Source organism: Schistocerca serialis, chromosome 5 (assembly GCF_023864345.2).
Source record: "Schistocerca serialis cubense isolate TAMUIC-IGC-003099 chromosome 5, iqSchSeri2.2, whole genome shotgun sequence".
NCBI lineage: Eukaryota > Metazoa > Arthropoda > Insecta > Orthoptera > Acrididae > Schistocerca > Schistocerca serialis.
Window position 1 is genome coordinate 232,104,670 of NC_064642.1, and position 17,324 is coordinate 232,121,993.

The following is a 17,324-nucleotide window of genomic DNA, read 5'->3' on the forward strand; positions in this document are numbered from 1 at the left end:
TTAAGTCCCATAGTGCTCAGAGCCATTTGAACCATTTTACGCGACTCGTACACCCATTGGCTTACCGATTTAAATTAATTGTCCTGGACAGGAATTTGAGCGTTGTCTTTAGTACTATAGGATGTGTACAAAGAGATATGGGATCACGCGAGACAAAGAATGATGCCGATGCCGAACGAGGACATATGACAAGCTACAGCTGAATGGATTCCACTCATTGCGTTGGGGCAATGGATGGAAAGCATATGAAGGTCACTCATCTAATACTGTGGTTAGACGTTTTATAATTACAAGCACTAGTTTTCGGTCGTACTTAAAGCTTGTTTAAGTAATCAAACTATCCTCTTGCGCATGTCCATCGACCTTATACATTTTATTATGTGACCGTGCTGTCTTACACGCTAGAGTAGACAAGAATTGAATAAAATCACACCACAGTTGGCAACAGGGACGTTTGATTTCAACGACATGCAATCACCAGTTGGTGCAACAACTCCACAAAGAGTGGCAGCTCGACTCTTGGACGTTCCAACTTTCAAGGTGGGCAGCAGGTGGTATGGATTTTAATAACATTTTCACTAGTTTTCATACAATTTTGACATAAAGTATGTGGTAAGTACTTATTATTACAAGCTTTCACTTGCTGTAACCATGCTTTATAAATTGTATGAAGTAAAGTTACTTTCCTACTTCATATATAACCACTGCTATGAATCTGGTGCCCGTTCAGAAAACTTTGCAACTAACATTAACACAAAACTTTTTTGCGCTAGTAATCTGTACATAATACAACACTATAAAGTTGGAGACAGGGTGCAAAACTTTGATATTCAGAGAGGATTATTTTTCTTGACGAGTAGCGCGCTGTTTTCGAGGAAGCTTGTAAAATGGGGTAGGAAAAGAAGAATAAGGTGTTTCCGTTTGTGCGTAAGCGTGCAATGCTTGAAGATACTGCACTTAACAGTAACATTATTCCACAGCTTTGCCTGTAATTATGTAGATTGAACTTTTCGCTGGTTTCTCAATGTGATTGAGGAGGAACTTTAGTGGTACATTAATCACCGACAACCAACATATGAAGGACGATTATTGGCAAATCGAGAGATTTACGCTAGTGATGGCTGCTCATCTCAATACCTACGATATCTCATGTCGGATAGTTTCTTACGTCTGCTATGACTTACGCGAAGCACATCACGGATTTAATTAAGGTACTTAAAAGGAACAGAACGTCAATAAAATATGTATAATGAAATGTGAAATACAGTACATACGATATCTTACACACACTAGTAGATAATATCTTCTATATGTTTTGTTACGGGACACTTAGCATGATCCCGAGTAAATAATTCTATCATCAAAAATCTCTAACTTTACGATACGTCAGCCATGTAGTTGCAGCTACCATGAACGTGACCTTCGAGAATGATCAGGTCTGTTTATTTTTAATTAGCATTATAGATATGTATCCTTTCATGTAGATTTTCCTTCTGCATTTGTACTGTGGATCTCTTGGATCCGAGAATAACCTATGATATCTACGTTCTTCTATCAGCAACATTACATTCTCTTCACACCACTCCATCACTCATGTCAATGACATTGCGTCAGCAAACTGAAGCCTGCTGTACTGCCAGCGCCGAAGCGGAGCGTAGGCGAACTTCCTTTGAAGGGTCGTTAAAAGACCTAGAGCCAGCGGAATAGGAGAGAAGCGTAACGAATGCGAAGCAAATTCGACCGAGTGCAGATCGCTCGCGCTCGCCTGCTGGGTGGTTACACTAGATAGATTTTCGTTGACGCTCCTTCGGTTTTGTTCGCCCCGGTGTCAGCTAGGCTTTTCCGAATATTCGTTTGGAATGTTATCCAATAACTGGCAAATTTGTCATGTCTTTCAGTGTGTCCCTCGAGTTTGCAGAAGACATCATAAGATGTGGCGCTGTGTTTCACAATTTTGTGTGAACTCGAGGCGGTATAAAATTTGATGATACGTTCCTGTACGAGGGTTCTAAAGACGCATAATCTGGGCAGAGTTCAAAAATAGATAAGGTAGAATGGAGAGCTAAGTTTTTATTATTTTTTATTTTGGAGTGTTTCCTTCTCCTCTATTCCGGCTTGTTGAAAACATGCCTGAGTGTTTCCAGATGTGGAGGTGGGCGGCCGTAGATGAGATTGTGGATTTGAAGTCGCCTGCAGCATATCCCACCTGCCCATTAGCACACGATTAACACCATGAGTTGTGCCGCTTGCTCACCTCCAATCCGAAAACAATCCAAGGTCATTAAAAGAGTCAAAGTTACACACAACTAAACTTTTCAGTTATGTTAAAAATATACTACAGACGTCAGGAACAGTTCACTACAAGGAAAGGAATTCTTCACTTGGATACAGTGAAAAAACAAAACAAAAATTTTTTTTGGTGAAGCAGGCTTTGACACCGATGATCCCCCACTTGTCGGATGATGTCGACCGTCAGTTGCCATTACTTGATCAGCTTTTCAACTTGGGGCTGGCACATGACAACTTGCTTTTCCCTCTTCTGCCTATAGTTCCTTACTGTCTGATTACTACAGCCTATGGCGTCATTTGGCAGCTCCTAACTCCGGCGTATCTACCTCTCAGAACAACAAAGATGAGTTCAAGGTTAATCTAGAGCCCAGCAGTTCAACCTGGTGGAACTGACTTCAAAAGTAGTGGGCGACAGCGAAGTGGCAGGGGCAAAAAATGAAGAGCGCCAAGACGGGCATGTTTACATACCGCGCCACAAGCAGCACCGAATAAGGTTCCCCCTCCAGCAGAGAGCGGTGAGTGAGAAGTGGAAAACTTGTACCCAGCAATACAAGGGAGAAGATGGAGCAGTGAATAATCCATTGCTGGTGTACAAACTAAGTTTTGTATTGATTATATTTTATATTGTCACTGTTTTTTCGTTCAAGAAATTTAACGCTTCATTTTTCAGCTGTCATCTGAGGTGTTATGTATGTGAAAGAATGCGTTTAATGATTTTTGAATCATTTTCGTTTTCCGTAGGTGTAAAAAAATATTTCATACACAACTGTTTGAAGCATGCATTCTTTGTAGTGATGCATAATTCTCACACTGTAAGACTTAAAGAATGATAGTATTTGTACTGATGTTCAATAAACACTTTCTATGGAAAACAAAAGCTGTAGCGATGCCAGTGCTCCAAGCGGTAACATTTCACATTGCAGTGAACAGAAGACGAACGACTATTATGATCAAATCTACGGCGAGGCCCTAGATGTGATTATATTTCTTAGACGAAATGCGAGATTTGACGAAGTTCCCTGTTATGCTAACAAATTTCTTTGACATAAATATTTGACATATAAACTTCGACAAAGAAACGCGATATTGTATTCCGGCCTTAGCAATCGCAGTTCACAAGCGGCTCAAAGCCTCTATCTGACGATCCCATCTGACAAATAAAGCCAGTAGCGGCGGTTCACCGGACTAAAAGTAAACGAAGGCTAGAGAGCGCAAGCTCTTTGCCTCCAGTGTCCAATAACATTATTTTAAAATTAAATGTAAAGAGGCCTTCATACGCCAAATATTTATTGCGCAATAATATTGACCGTCTGAGATCGGTATATACGTTTTGTGCAATATATTGAAGAAGATTGCAGAGCCTTACAAATATTAACGATTGCTCAATATATTGTTCCCCGCAAAGTCTCCATCGCGCAGTACACTGCAGTTCCTGCCGATCCCGAGAGAAATTCAACTCGCTTCAACATTTTTACAAAGAACCGAAAAAATGAAGACAAAAGATCAGGAAGTCGGCTGAATGATAAATATGAAAGCACCATGCGCTACTATGAGAAATGAAATTCGTGATAGATCAGGAAACGCCACGGGTCCACAATAGCATAGGAACCTGAAGATTATGGTGTCAACCCATTAAGCAGAAATGTTTATTTTGGTGGTGGTGGTTAGTGTTTAACGTCCCGTCGACAACGAGGTCATTAGAGACGGAGCGCAAGCTCGGGTTAGGGAAGGATTGGGAAGGAAATCGGCCGTGCCCTTTCAAAGGAACCATCCCGGCATTTGCCTGAAACGATTTAGGGAAATCACGGAAAACCTAAATCAGGATGGCCGGAGACGGGATTGAACCGTCGTCCTCCCGAATGCGAGTCCAGTGTGCTAACCACTGCGCCACCTCGCTCGGTAATGTTTATTTTACTTGTAGCAGCTCTCACAATTGATAAATAGGATCACGTCAGCTATTTGGTGATCGTACCTGTTTCTTTTTCTTGTAACGGGTTTCAGGGTAATTGTTTCATTTCGTTTGCAGCAGTTGTTATAGTAGGGAAATACAAAGAAAAAACACATGTAGTCGATAAATTGCAGTAATAGTTTAATTAGGTTACTCGATACAGTTGACAGGAACTTGAAGAATTGCATTTTTGCCATTAGCTGTACAAATTTGTTATTTTCTACCAATTCCGGTCGTAGCGACCATCTTAACAGGACGAAAAAAGCTGGACAACAGATGGATATGCAACTCAACTTTCCGTAGGATAAATTGAGATTTGTGGTTTCATTTCCGGTGATAAAGCGTCGCCTCGCTGTCGCCAGCGAATTTGAGGTGACGCAACTTCCGTCCCCTGCCAGGCTGGACCGGAGGGCGAATTGTTATCACGTCTTATAGTTAAACGCTTCAGCAATGCGACGTGTTGCTACGTTAATGATCGTCCTGTATGATTATAGTGAATACAATTTTGTGCTGGTATCGAAATCATGGTTTGTTGTAGGTGGTTCTGTAAACATTTTATGATCCTGATGGTCTTCAATTTGTCCAGTGAAAAGTTGAGGTACCGATGAACAGCTTTCTTCTACCTGTAATGATGACCGCTACAACCGAAACAAAATAAAATAATAAATTTGTACAGTTTATGGCAAACATGCAATTCTCAGATAAATTACACACTTCACCTCTTTCATTTGTCATTATTGCTGTTGTTATTGCCGTCTTCACTGACGTGATTGAGCCCTGGTCCATTGAAATGTTTACTGGTAAGTTTTGCTGACTTGTTTCGCCCGTTCTTCATAATTTCTGCTTGTGTTTTAGCAGGGCAAGCAACTCACTCGAAATACATGCGAGCTCCGCATCGTGAAGCACCGATCTAAGAGTTGTAATTGACGCCCATTGTCATAAGTAGTGTGCAATGTTATTGTTCCGTTCTTGGAGTAACACTTTCACACAGTATATTGACAAAATATTAGGTTGGTACAAAGTTCGAGGCGTTTTTGTTTTGCATGTTGGTATTCCGGTGGGTATGGGTTTATTTATCGAGTGTCATTTTTTTATTTGTTGTTCACTACTGCTATTTGAGTTTACATATTGTATTTTGTCGTTTGGAAATCGTGAATGCAGTTGTGGACGCTAGAGAATGGAGTGCAAAGTGCAGGCGCGGCTAGTGCTTTCCGTCCTGAGCAAGGCTGCGAGTTATCGATCGGAACTAACGCTGACTTCAGGCTACGATGTCTGTCACCACAACCAACATTTCGGGGAGCGGGGCAATATCACACACTAGCCAAACGCGTACACATATATCTTCCCTCCGTTTCTTAATCAACTACTAAAAAACATCAAAACATCCAAGATAAAATCTATAAGTAGTTTATTTATCCCCCCACGTCACAGTTCCCGACAGTTTATCACTACAAATCGTGGTAAAACACGCGTTTTGGAGAGATTTTTTTATGCGATTATGTTAGCTTCGCTGCGTGCTCAACGTTTTTTGTGTTTTCATTTCTTAACACCGGACGTTTAATATTTTGTGCGCTCAAACCGCGGCATTTATGAGTTCGCGTGACGAAACAGTGATGTTTCTATGACGTCACGGATCTTGTGCTGTGACAGGCTTGACAGACTATAGATAACATATACTGCGCATGACGTCATTTTACTGAAACCAACATCTAAGTCACGTGACTCGGGATACGAAGCCGAGTATGTCATTACGCGCAACTTATGACATTATTGTTCAGATAACATGTGCATTTTACTAGATGCAGAAGTAAAGACTTTCACGTAAGTCTTGTTTTGTATCGTACAGTTTAAATAAAGTGACGAAAATCTCAGTTGTGTAAGTGAATTACTTTAAAATACTGGCAGAGGTATTTCCATAAGTTGAAAGTTAGGATGGATGTTATTCCTTGGCTGTAAAACTTCATGAATGACTAAGCTTTTGAGAAGACATATCATTAATATCTAGCTCACTACGCTAATATAATCACCGTTTTGTAATATATTACGCTACTTATTTTGATATCGTCTTGGTGTCAGTACTGGATTAAGCAAAAGTCAGAAAACATATGTGCTTATTTTGTGTAAATACCAGACATCATGCATATAAACGAATTTCCCTTCTTATAAAAGCCTACTAAAGCGTTTCACACATATTCTTGTGGAATCGTTAGAAAACTAATGCTGCGTTCGAAATTGTTATTTTGTCTCCTGTGGAAGCGGTGAACTACAAGAATTCACAGTGCAAAAGAAAAAAAAAAAGAATATATTCACTAAAGAACAGTCGTTCTGTCGCCTGTTAAAAGAACTGTCAATGCGTTTCGACTTGACATCTGTTTTATTATCAGGAATTTTTGAGAAATTAGGTTAACTCGAATACTACATGTGTAAGTGTAAGAGTAGTACTACAGTTCGTTGAATTGTCGAAAGCAATGCTTGTTTTCAGCTATAAATGACAGAAACTGTTAACTGTCAGCTCCACTTCACACAGTAACGACAGGAACTCAGCTTTCTGCCCCGAGCCACGTGACTTAGATGTTGATTTCAAGCATTGACACGGCAGGAATATGGACATACGCGGTCTATGTTTATATGGTCTTTGATTGGCTTACATGAGCAACCCGAGCAACCGCCATGGTAATTTACACACTGTATTTATACTTGTGTATTCAAAAAATAAGCATTTTAAGTGATATAGCGGACACAGCCATTCAACCGCATTGTACATTGCTCTACTGCGTGTATACGTTTCCTGGATTTACATTGTACGTATTTGTTCTTGATTCATGTTTTATATCGGGTCTGGGCACATCAAGTTCCTTCAGTTCCATCATAATCGCATGTTTCAAAATGTTACCTGGTAAATTGCACACTGAACTCGTGGTGTGCTGCTATTATTCGCAGGAAAGTAAAGCTCACTAAACTCGTGCATCATACACTCACCAAAGGAAATTTGCTAGTAACGTACGATACCCGCAGTCAGCAACTAAGGAAACGAAATAACGATACATATTTTGCGCACAGGATACATTTCGCGCACATTTTCGTCTAATCATTCGTGAAACTATCGCTAGGAGGTGGTCCTTATGCTACCGCAGTCTAGTGCACTCTGGCGAGACATCTGCAAACTTATTCCAACGGAGGATAGAATAGCCGAGGGCAGAAACAAAAAAACTGTCCAAAACACTATTAAAACAATAACACTAAACGTCGATTAATGACGCATAAAAGCATGATAGAGATATACAGAGACAACGATTCGATGGCGAAGTTTCAGCAACCCTCTTCATTCCCCTTTTTATGTAAGTGGTACCTGACAACTGTTTGCATGTTGGAAGGATACCCTTAGGCTGAAACTCTAGAGCCTTTGGGACGTTCGTTAAGTGCTGTATTCCGAGGTAGCCATTCGCCCGAAAGTCTGCTACAGCTACACACAGCTAAACGTCATATCAAGGCGTAGCCTTACGACTAGCTATTACCATTCGAGAAACATCGTTTTGATTTCACTTATCAAAAGTTCCAAAAACGATGAGCGGTTTTATTTAAATCCATGTGGGAAATATACGAAATGCGTGTAATACGTTATTGAGAAATTAATTTAATGTATAAAAGGGGCGTCTCCGCCTCAGAGCTTTTAATTATCCCTTTAGTGGTCGCGCGGGGTGTTCACAACACCCTGGTCACTACGCTTAAATGCGACACCTCTTCCGAAAGACAAAAACCGTATTTCGGAAACCGTTTTTCGCTGTCGTGTTTCTATGTAAAGGTCTGAAGCCCAGTTAAATATAGCGCCTTAAAAACAACAGTAACACTTTCTATTTTCCACTGCACAATCGATGTTTCTCTTCAGTTACACGAGGTGTAAACAGCTTCAGTCTAATATTTCAACTTTCCTCCACTATACAAAAAGCCTTTCCGAAAATTGTTAGAAACAAGACGAAACTCCACAGCCAAGACACGTTTCAAAACCGGATGCGTTTACATGGGAGAGAAAATCGATTGCGGAATTGGAAATCCGGCAACTAGAAGCGGGGTTCCAAAATCGATTTTGAAGTGTTTACATGACCACCCAGAAGCGACATTGGGAAATCGGTTTACGAAATCCAGTTTGGGGAACCTCATGTTAACGGGGTGATTCATTCTTATCGATGGCTCCTACGTATTAGGAGTGTACTTTCACAATTTTTTGTTATCTTTCTAGTAAGTTATGTGCGAACCTTTAGTAAAAATAGAATCTAGAAAGGAAGCCTGAGTTCCAAGAAAATACGCAACAATAAGCCGTGGGGCGTTGTCAGCACCCTCCGCGACTTTCTGCGTTACTGTGCACGGAGAAAGCTCACAGTTGTATTCTGTAGCAGTTGCTTGTCTGTTGTCACTCTTTGTGGCTAATTCAGCAATGGAGCCTTACGAAGTAGAACAAGAAAGACTTCGTGAGCTTTTGCTAGTAGTATTAGATGGATCTTCTGAAGGAGAGGAAGAGATAGAAGAAGAAACAGGCACTTATGAAGTTCTCTCTCGTCACAGCCACACGGAAACGGAGGATGAAGACAACCTAGAACCACAAGTAAGCACAGCAGATAATCAGAGCACGCATGATTTCTATGTTGGAGAGGATAAGGTTACCAAATGGATGAAGAAGTGTCGTAGTCGCAACTTTAGAACTCAACATGTAGATCTTGTAGTTCACCTCCCTCGTGTGTGTAAGCTATCGCAAAAACTGCTGTGGACTGTTTCTCGCTATTTATGAAGTTCGTAATTATTGGAACGATTACATCGTGCACCAAAATTTACTTACAGCATATTGCAACAGATTTCACAAGAGACCGTTACGCCAAATCAACCAAAGAGGAGGAAATCAAATCTCTTCTTGGTCTGTTGGTATTGTAAGAGCATTACCGAGCAGGAGACGAAAGTCTGGAAGACTTATGGGACAGGAATGTATTTGGAATTGCAATATTTCATACAACAATGAGTTTGCGGCCCTTTCGTTTATTGTTGTGCTGACTGAAATTTGATAATATTCGAGACAGACCACAACGTAGAGAGCTTGATCGCCTCGCAGAATTCAGAGAAGTGTTTGAATTATTTCTGTTGAACTGTGACAATGATTATACGTGTCTGAACAACTGGTTGCGTTCAGAGGCAAATGCTGTTTCTATCAGTGTATAACAAGCAGGTCAGCATGTCGATATTCACCTAGTGAGATGCAAGAACGTGATATACTTTGGGGATGGAAATCTACGTTGGGAAACAACCAGTGGGTCCGCTTTCATTGTCAAACTCACCCAAAGAGGTAGAAAATATACTTGTGCGGTCTATCGAAGGGAAAGGGAGAAATGTGACACTTGAAAAATGGATTTATTCCATCCCATTGGTTGAAGAACTCCTGAAGAAGAAACTGGCAGTTGTAGGAACTCTTTGAAAAAATAAGAGGGAGCTATCTCCAGAGCTTATTTGCACGAGAGGTCGTGATTTAAAAAGTAGCCGTTTTGGATTCAGAAAGGATAGTGCCATAGCTTGCCATATGCCAAAGAAAAAGAAAAAAACGGTATCCTCCTTTCATTTGTGCATCATGACGATGTCACTGACACTAATATTGCCGATGATAAGAAATCAGAAATTATAACAATGTAAAATAAGGCAAAAATAGGAAAAGACACAAAGATTAAATGTGCACTACTTATTCAACCTCAGGGAAAACCAGACGCTGGCCACCTGCCCTGTTTTCCGAATGATTGACATTGCTGGCATTAACGGCTTCATCACACATGCAAGTACCAACAATGAGAGGATTTCCCCAAGAATATTGTTACATGAAGTGGAAAAAGCATTAGTAAACCCGATAGTGCACAAAAGAGCAGCCATTCGCTCCTTGCCGGCAGAAGTGGCTGTGCGGTTGTAAGTAGCGTGGATAAATGGACGCTATGTGCAAGAAGCATGAAGCGTCCTTTGAATGTATCCTGATAGCTAAAAGAGCCACGCGCACTTTGAATAAGAAAATGCTACTTGACACTGAAATCAATATAAAAGATAGGGTCGCCACCAACTCTAGCCACACGACAAAGAAGAGGTAGCACTGAGTCGGAAAATTACTTAATTTATTAATAAGAAAAACTCACAAAAGAACATTCATTGTAAAGTCATTGATAAAGAATGGGATGTAGTTATTAATATGATCCAGGCATTCTTCCCGTAAATCAAATATTGAGTAAAGTAAAGAGGGCGTGAACACCATGCGTAAGTGCAGCCTGCAGCAAGATTCGTGAAAACACGATCTATTCCAGAGCATTTGTTTCAGATAAAAAAAGGGACACTAATCACTACACCTGTGCACATGGAAACGCTATAGGTGGGCCAACAAGGAAAACTACAAGGTAAATGGCGAAGGTAACAGCGACGTAACATCGGTACACAAGATAAGATTGAAGGCAAAATTATTTATTCCTTAAAACATTGATGTAGTGCATCTATAGACTGCTGTTGCAGGCTAACTATGTACAACTGCTTGTGAAATACTACACGTTTCATAACAGACTCGCGTGCCCACTCGGTCCGCGGAGACAATTTCTATGGACCGTGGCCAAATTTTAATCACATGAGACAAAGAAAATTCACAAATACACAAAAATTACCAAGATCCGGAAAAGATTAGAAGCATACACACACAGTTGTAGGCACATAAACACTCACATTGAACCAAGGGCACTTCAACATATGCAACTCCCCTGTGCTGCGTTCCTCTCATGGATCAAAGTCAAGACTGCATTGGGAATCAAACTGAAAGTCTACAAAAGCCTTGCATTCCCTGCTGCAACCCAGCAAGTAAATCTTTATAAGACGAAATTCGAGACCAAAAGCTAAAAGCTCCCCTCTCTATGTGACAACGCGCCACGCGGTCAGTCCAGCTCACCCTTCTTCAACTGGAGCACAGCTGTGTACGCTTCCCGTACCGGCGGCAGACTGCCTCCCGCTTCTCCAGCCTCTTCCACGCTCCGCGTGGACCGGAAAACCCCAGGATGCCATCTCCGCCACCAACCTACCGCAGGTGGATTTCTCCCAAGTAACGGAAACCTCTTTGCCGACTTGACCACTACGAGAGTTGGCAATGAAAGGTGGCTACAGGACCCTTTCACGGTTCTAGGCGCTGCAGTCTGGAACCGCGAGACCGCTGCGGTCGCAGGTTCGAATCCTGCCTCGGGCATGGATGTGTGTGATGTCCTTAGGTTAGTTAGGTTTAACTAGTTCTAAGTTCTAGGGGACTAATGACCTCAGCAGTTGAGTCCCATAGCGCTCAGAGCCATTTGAACCATTCGCTCCTTGCCTAAACAAGTCATCTAGAAAGCTGGTAAAATGGCGGGAATGAAAGGCGGCAAGAATGTAGCACCTCCTGAACAAAGGATATCTAAGACCAGGCGTGCATAGTTTGTCTTGGAATAAAGTGAAAATTTATGTGTCTAAATCACATGAATAATGTATGCGAAAAGTGTTATAATAACGTACCGATCGTAAGCGGTGACAGTGACGGTGACAGTGAATTCGGAGAATAAACATTTAGTGATATCTCTAATGACTTAAATCTGTAGCAGAACTAAGAATACCGAAAATAAATAATTTCACAAGAAGTCGTAAGAAAATTGGAAATATTATATGTGGTTCAAAAATAGTAAGCTGGTACTTTATTAATTTAAAAATATACACTCAAACATGGTCATATTAACGATATGCTGCACAGCTATGTATCATTACAGCCACTTTTCTTTGAGGTGTCAGGAATACCCCGCGCGACTCGTTATGAAAGCAAGCACGACCGCATGAGGGTTACGAGTCGCCCCTGGTGAAGTGGAGAAATCGGAACGTTTCCGACATATTCCTCTGTTTGCGTTCAGTTGAGAGGTGACGGCAGCGGAAGTGACATTCCACCTTCATGAAGAGCTTCGGGGTTTGATGAATATAGTTTAAACGCATTAGTACACAATGATCCACGGCATTGTATGCAAGAACTGGCAAATGTGACGAACTGTGATCATTCCACCATTGTGTGACATTTCTATCCAGTGGGGGAGGTTAAAAAATCAGGTGTACCGAGCGAGGTGGCGCAGTGGTTAGCACACTGGACTCGCATTCGGAAGGACGACGGTTCAAACCCGCGTCCGGCCATCCTGGTTTAGGTTTTCCGTGATTTCCCTTAATCGCTTCAGGCAAATGCCGGGATGGTTCCATTGAAATGGTACGGCCGACTATCTTCCCCATCATTCGCTAATTCGATGGGACCGATGGCCGCTCTGTTTGACCCTCTTCCTCCAACCAACCAAATCAGGTGTTTGGGTACCGCATGCATCTCTAGCTTGCTCGTCATCAGTTGCCTCGCCAACAGCACCGAACTTTCCTACCCTGTATCGTTGTAGGTGATGAGAAATAGTGTCTTTATGCTAACACAAGGAAAAGAAAGGGATGATTGAGCCCAAAACAAAGCAGCAACTCGCCATACAAAGACCTGCGCCCGTCCACAAAGATAATGTTATGCATCTGATGGAAAAGCAAGAGAGTGGTGTACTACGAATTGCTTCCCCGTGGTGTAACCATCACTGCTGACATTTTTTTTTTTTTTCAACAACTGAGACGTCTTGCAGACGCAGTCCAAGAACAACTGCCAGGATGACCGTGAAGTGATGCTAACTCCATGGCAAAGACTGCCCACGATCTGCTAGACTGACAAAAAACACTATACAGGATTGGGTTGGGATTTTAAACTTTCCCGCTTTCAACCGAAAAACCTTTAAGGCACTTCCTTTCCGGGTGAAAATGCGTTCCGAACATGACTAGACAATTTCTTCGCCTCAAAACCAGGTGATTTCTACAGTCAAGGAATGGAAAAGTTATTTCAGCGTTGGAAGACTGTTGTAAGTAATGAAGGAGAGTATATTGTGTGAAATCTTATGAGACTTAACTGCTAAGGTCATCAGTCCCTAAGCTTACACACTACTTATCCTAAATTATCCTAAGGACAAACACACACACCCATGCCCGAGGGAGGACTCGAAACTCCGCTGGGACCAGGACAGTATATTGTACTATTGATGACTGTGAAAAACCGCTACGAACTTATGCACCAACTCAATATTATTGCATCAAACATGAGAACAGAAACTGAAAGTGAACAAACAACATTTGTTTTCGATGTTAAAGGAATTGCAGATAGCAATTAGCGGTGTACTGAGAATTGTTTCACCAATCCATAAGAAAGATAGTAAGAAATATGCAGGACCAATTCTCTCACTGATCATTGGTTCCCGGCTTTAATGTTGACGATGGCGGGAACAGAATTATTAACTAATATCTTATTCCATTCCGTGGTAATGGTCTAAAGCCTGTCGATTACGATAACACAGACTTTTTTACATTGTTGGAACTGCTGTTGTAACAAAGCGTTGCTCACAACATATAGGATTGCGGAAGTGTTTCCCATAAATGTTGCTGATTCTGGGCAGCGATTAACAAACGTTTTGAGTAGAGAGCAAAACAACAAATTCCAGGTAGACTGCCAGGTGTCCAAAGAATCAGAGAGGATATAAAAATTAGAATATTATTAAGAAATACAACTAAAGGACTTAAGAAGTGCTCCGTCTGTAATGAAACGCTTCTGTTGTTATCAGTCTGTTGATGCTTGGTGCTCTTCTCTGCCCGCTTCATCTAGCATTCCGCGCATAGAGGTGGAGCGGAAAGGAAGCTTAGGGGGGGGGGGGGGGGGGATGAGAACTGCGCATGCGCAGCAGCAGAGAACGAGCAAAGTCCACGTTGCCGAACTGCACTCCTGTATACTACAGCCAGGCTCGTTTGCCTACGGTACTTGGTATTTTCGTTCAAATCTGTGAGGGGAATAATGAGTATTAAAAACAATTTTGATCAGTCGTCATGAGGGAAATATTAATTCCCGTCTTGACGACGTTGCGTCCACTGCTCCACAGATTTACTCTGCGTTACGTCGGCAGGCGAGAACAGCTGACAGCTTTGTGAAGATGTCAAGTACAATTTTTCTCAAAACGAAAATTGTCTAACGACAAGGTAATTGAAACTGCTTGCAATAATTACCATTTATTGCGATCTGAACTGTTTTACAAGTAAAAATTTAATACACAACAAAATTAACTTCAAACACAAACCGAAATCATTATATTTGCTTGACAACTATTTCTGCTCAATAGAATTTTTAAAATTGTGTTAGGTGTGTGTGTGTGTGTGTATGTGTGTGTGTGTGTTTACCTTTAGTTAAGTGGAATCACTGCAAGTAAAAACGAATTAGTGGTAGAAAAGATTAATGTAAAAGACTATCGTAAAAATGGTCAGCAAGTTGTCATATTTTTCGTTGTTAAAGGGGAATTTTAAGTGTAAACTAACACATTCGATATTACAGTGAGAGACCGCATTTATAATCCATTAAACAAGCTAACAATTAACTATCATCTGCGAATAACTCCAGGGAATCTGACCGATAACGTCGAAAACCACCGATATCTCGACAAGTAACAGTTACTGTCATTTTAGGGCCTTACCAGTTCGTGCCTTCAAAACGACAGAGACTTACAACATGGTGGGTGAAGCTTAACTACTCCTTGGGCAATGTGTTGAACAGTATAGTCTGCATAATTAAAAGGATACAAAGTCCTAATAAAAAAGGCTAGGAAGTTCTCATTATTATGTATGCAACTGGTATGATGACAAACACGTTTTTGAAAGCATGAGTCTTTAAAACTAAGAAATATTATTACTTTGTTCCAAAGTCTACATCGTAATTCTATTTGAGTCTGTTTCCGAACAATCTGATTGTAAATTTTCGATGATATCAAATTCTTCTTTCTGAAGATTTTCAGCATGCCACATTCTGTGCCAAAGCTGCAGGTGGGATGTTGTCTGTTACCTCATTGTCTATTGCCTCATGCAATAGCGATTCACTGTATGTTATCTTGAATGTTTTTTTCTGTTTTTTTTTTTTTGTTCTCCCACATAACCTTAAAACACTTTGCCCAAATTAATTGCATGGAGCTAAATGACAGTGACACGTGGGTAAACGCAAAACTATGTGATCCCATTCACGTGCAAGAAGTCAAGTTTGTACGTTCTGTCACGTGAATTGTATAAATTAACGAGCTGCAGGAGATCGGCACAAGTCTGGTTTATACGGTGCTTAATATTTTTATTTTAAAGCCGGGGAAAAATATCGGCTTTTCTGGTGATTTTGTAATTGATGTTTTCTCTGTAACAGTTGAATTATAACTGGCAATGACCGATTTATAAGCAAGGTATGACAAGAATTGTGAATCACGTCGCGAAATTGAGAGCGTTCATTGCCGAATGCTAATCACTGCTGTTTTTCTTACCCGTAAATACAAGTTTATTAACAGAAATAAAACCAGAAGAGAGTCGGCATGCAGAACAATTATCCGAGAACTTATCCTATGAGAACTTTAAAACCGCCAGTACCATCAGTCATTTTCCAGCAGATCTGCTTGGAATGATTTTAATTGATCCATGGTTCATCAGGGTAATACACTGTTAAACTACCTCCTTCTCTTGTATCGTGATATGGGATGAAGTTCGTGCTGCACCTGTGTCACTTCTGTGAACTAAAAACTCTCTTCTTAACTAACATTCTTTACCTTGACGAAGCGCTTACCACTGAAGCCTGCATAACTGTAACACGATTTTGTTATGTCGGGCGTTCATCATTCAATGGAGCACTGTAAAACATCGTTATTAAAACCATCCATTTGCGTTACCGGTTCCTTGCGATTTCGATGATTTCCAGGCGTCACGAAACCAACTGTTTCTACGACTTTGACACTTTCGTTTACAATGCTCTTTACTGTTCTCATGCCGACACCACATGGTTCTGGAGTCCGGTCTTGTGTTTCCAATGTCAACCGTAGGAGACCTGCTTTTAAATTCACGTTTGATAAAGTTATTAATATGGTAAATAATCCGCCTCGCCAGCTTGTGAAGTACTTCACATTTATTGCCGTCACCTGCCTTTTCTTTTAATCGCACTTAAACATTTACAAGATACACAGTCGCAGCTATACTGCTGCAAGAGAAAAAAAGGAAAAAAATTGTAGTTGAATGAGTAATTCGGTTGTCGCGAAGTACAAAAGATTGTAGGAGCGAGATTCTCACTCTGTAGCTGTAAATCTCTGATAGCAGCTCGGACAGAGAGTTAATATTATTGGCTGCCAGATCGCCTGAAAATTGGGCCGCCTTCTTCCATGACGCGTACTTTTAACGCCTGCCACTTAAGTCACTTCACGTGGAATGTAATAAGACCAGTGACTGCCAGTTCTTTTATAGAACACTTCGCTGGACTCGCCACCCTGCAATCCTACCCTGTGGATCACACAGTTGTGTGGAGCCATGGTGAGACTCGGCTTGCTGACTTCCTCAAACAACCAGTCAGACTCGATTCATTCAGTTTGCCTAGGCGGTAGGCAGGAGTCCTTGACTTGCCAGTCACTAGGAAATGTATGTAAACGTTATACAAGACTTATACAGGATGATTCAGGAGGAAATGTACATGCGTAGTGATTATGAACCAAAAACTACATATGCCCTATTCCGAACGGTTTCCAACATAACACATATAATATCACTTTTGTAAGTTTTTCTTGAACAATTCTAAAACAACAACATCCAGCGAACGTGTAACTGCAAAAAGCTAAGCTACATTAAATTTCCTACAAGAAAGGTCCTATTCATTTTTTCTCTACGGCTAATAGTTTGCGCGAAAGGGGCGCGAGAATGTCGAAACTCTCGCACGTCGCGCATGCACTGTAGCTTCGTTAGTTTTTGTAGACCAGTTTGAGATAGTTTCTCGACTGGACGTACCACAAGTGTCCTGTATCACACTTTTCGTCTCAACTTTCTATACTCTAATGTGGTACATTGTAAACGACGACAGGGTCACTCCAAAACAAATGCACTCTATTTTTGTAAAAATACAGTTTTCATTCTGCATGTGTGAAAGTTTTTCAGTGTGTAGATACATCCTTCCCGCTTGTTTTCA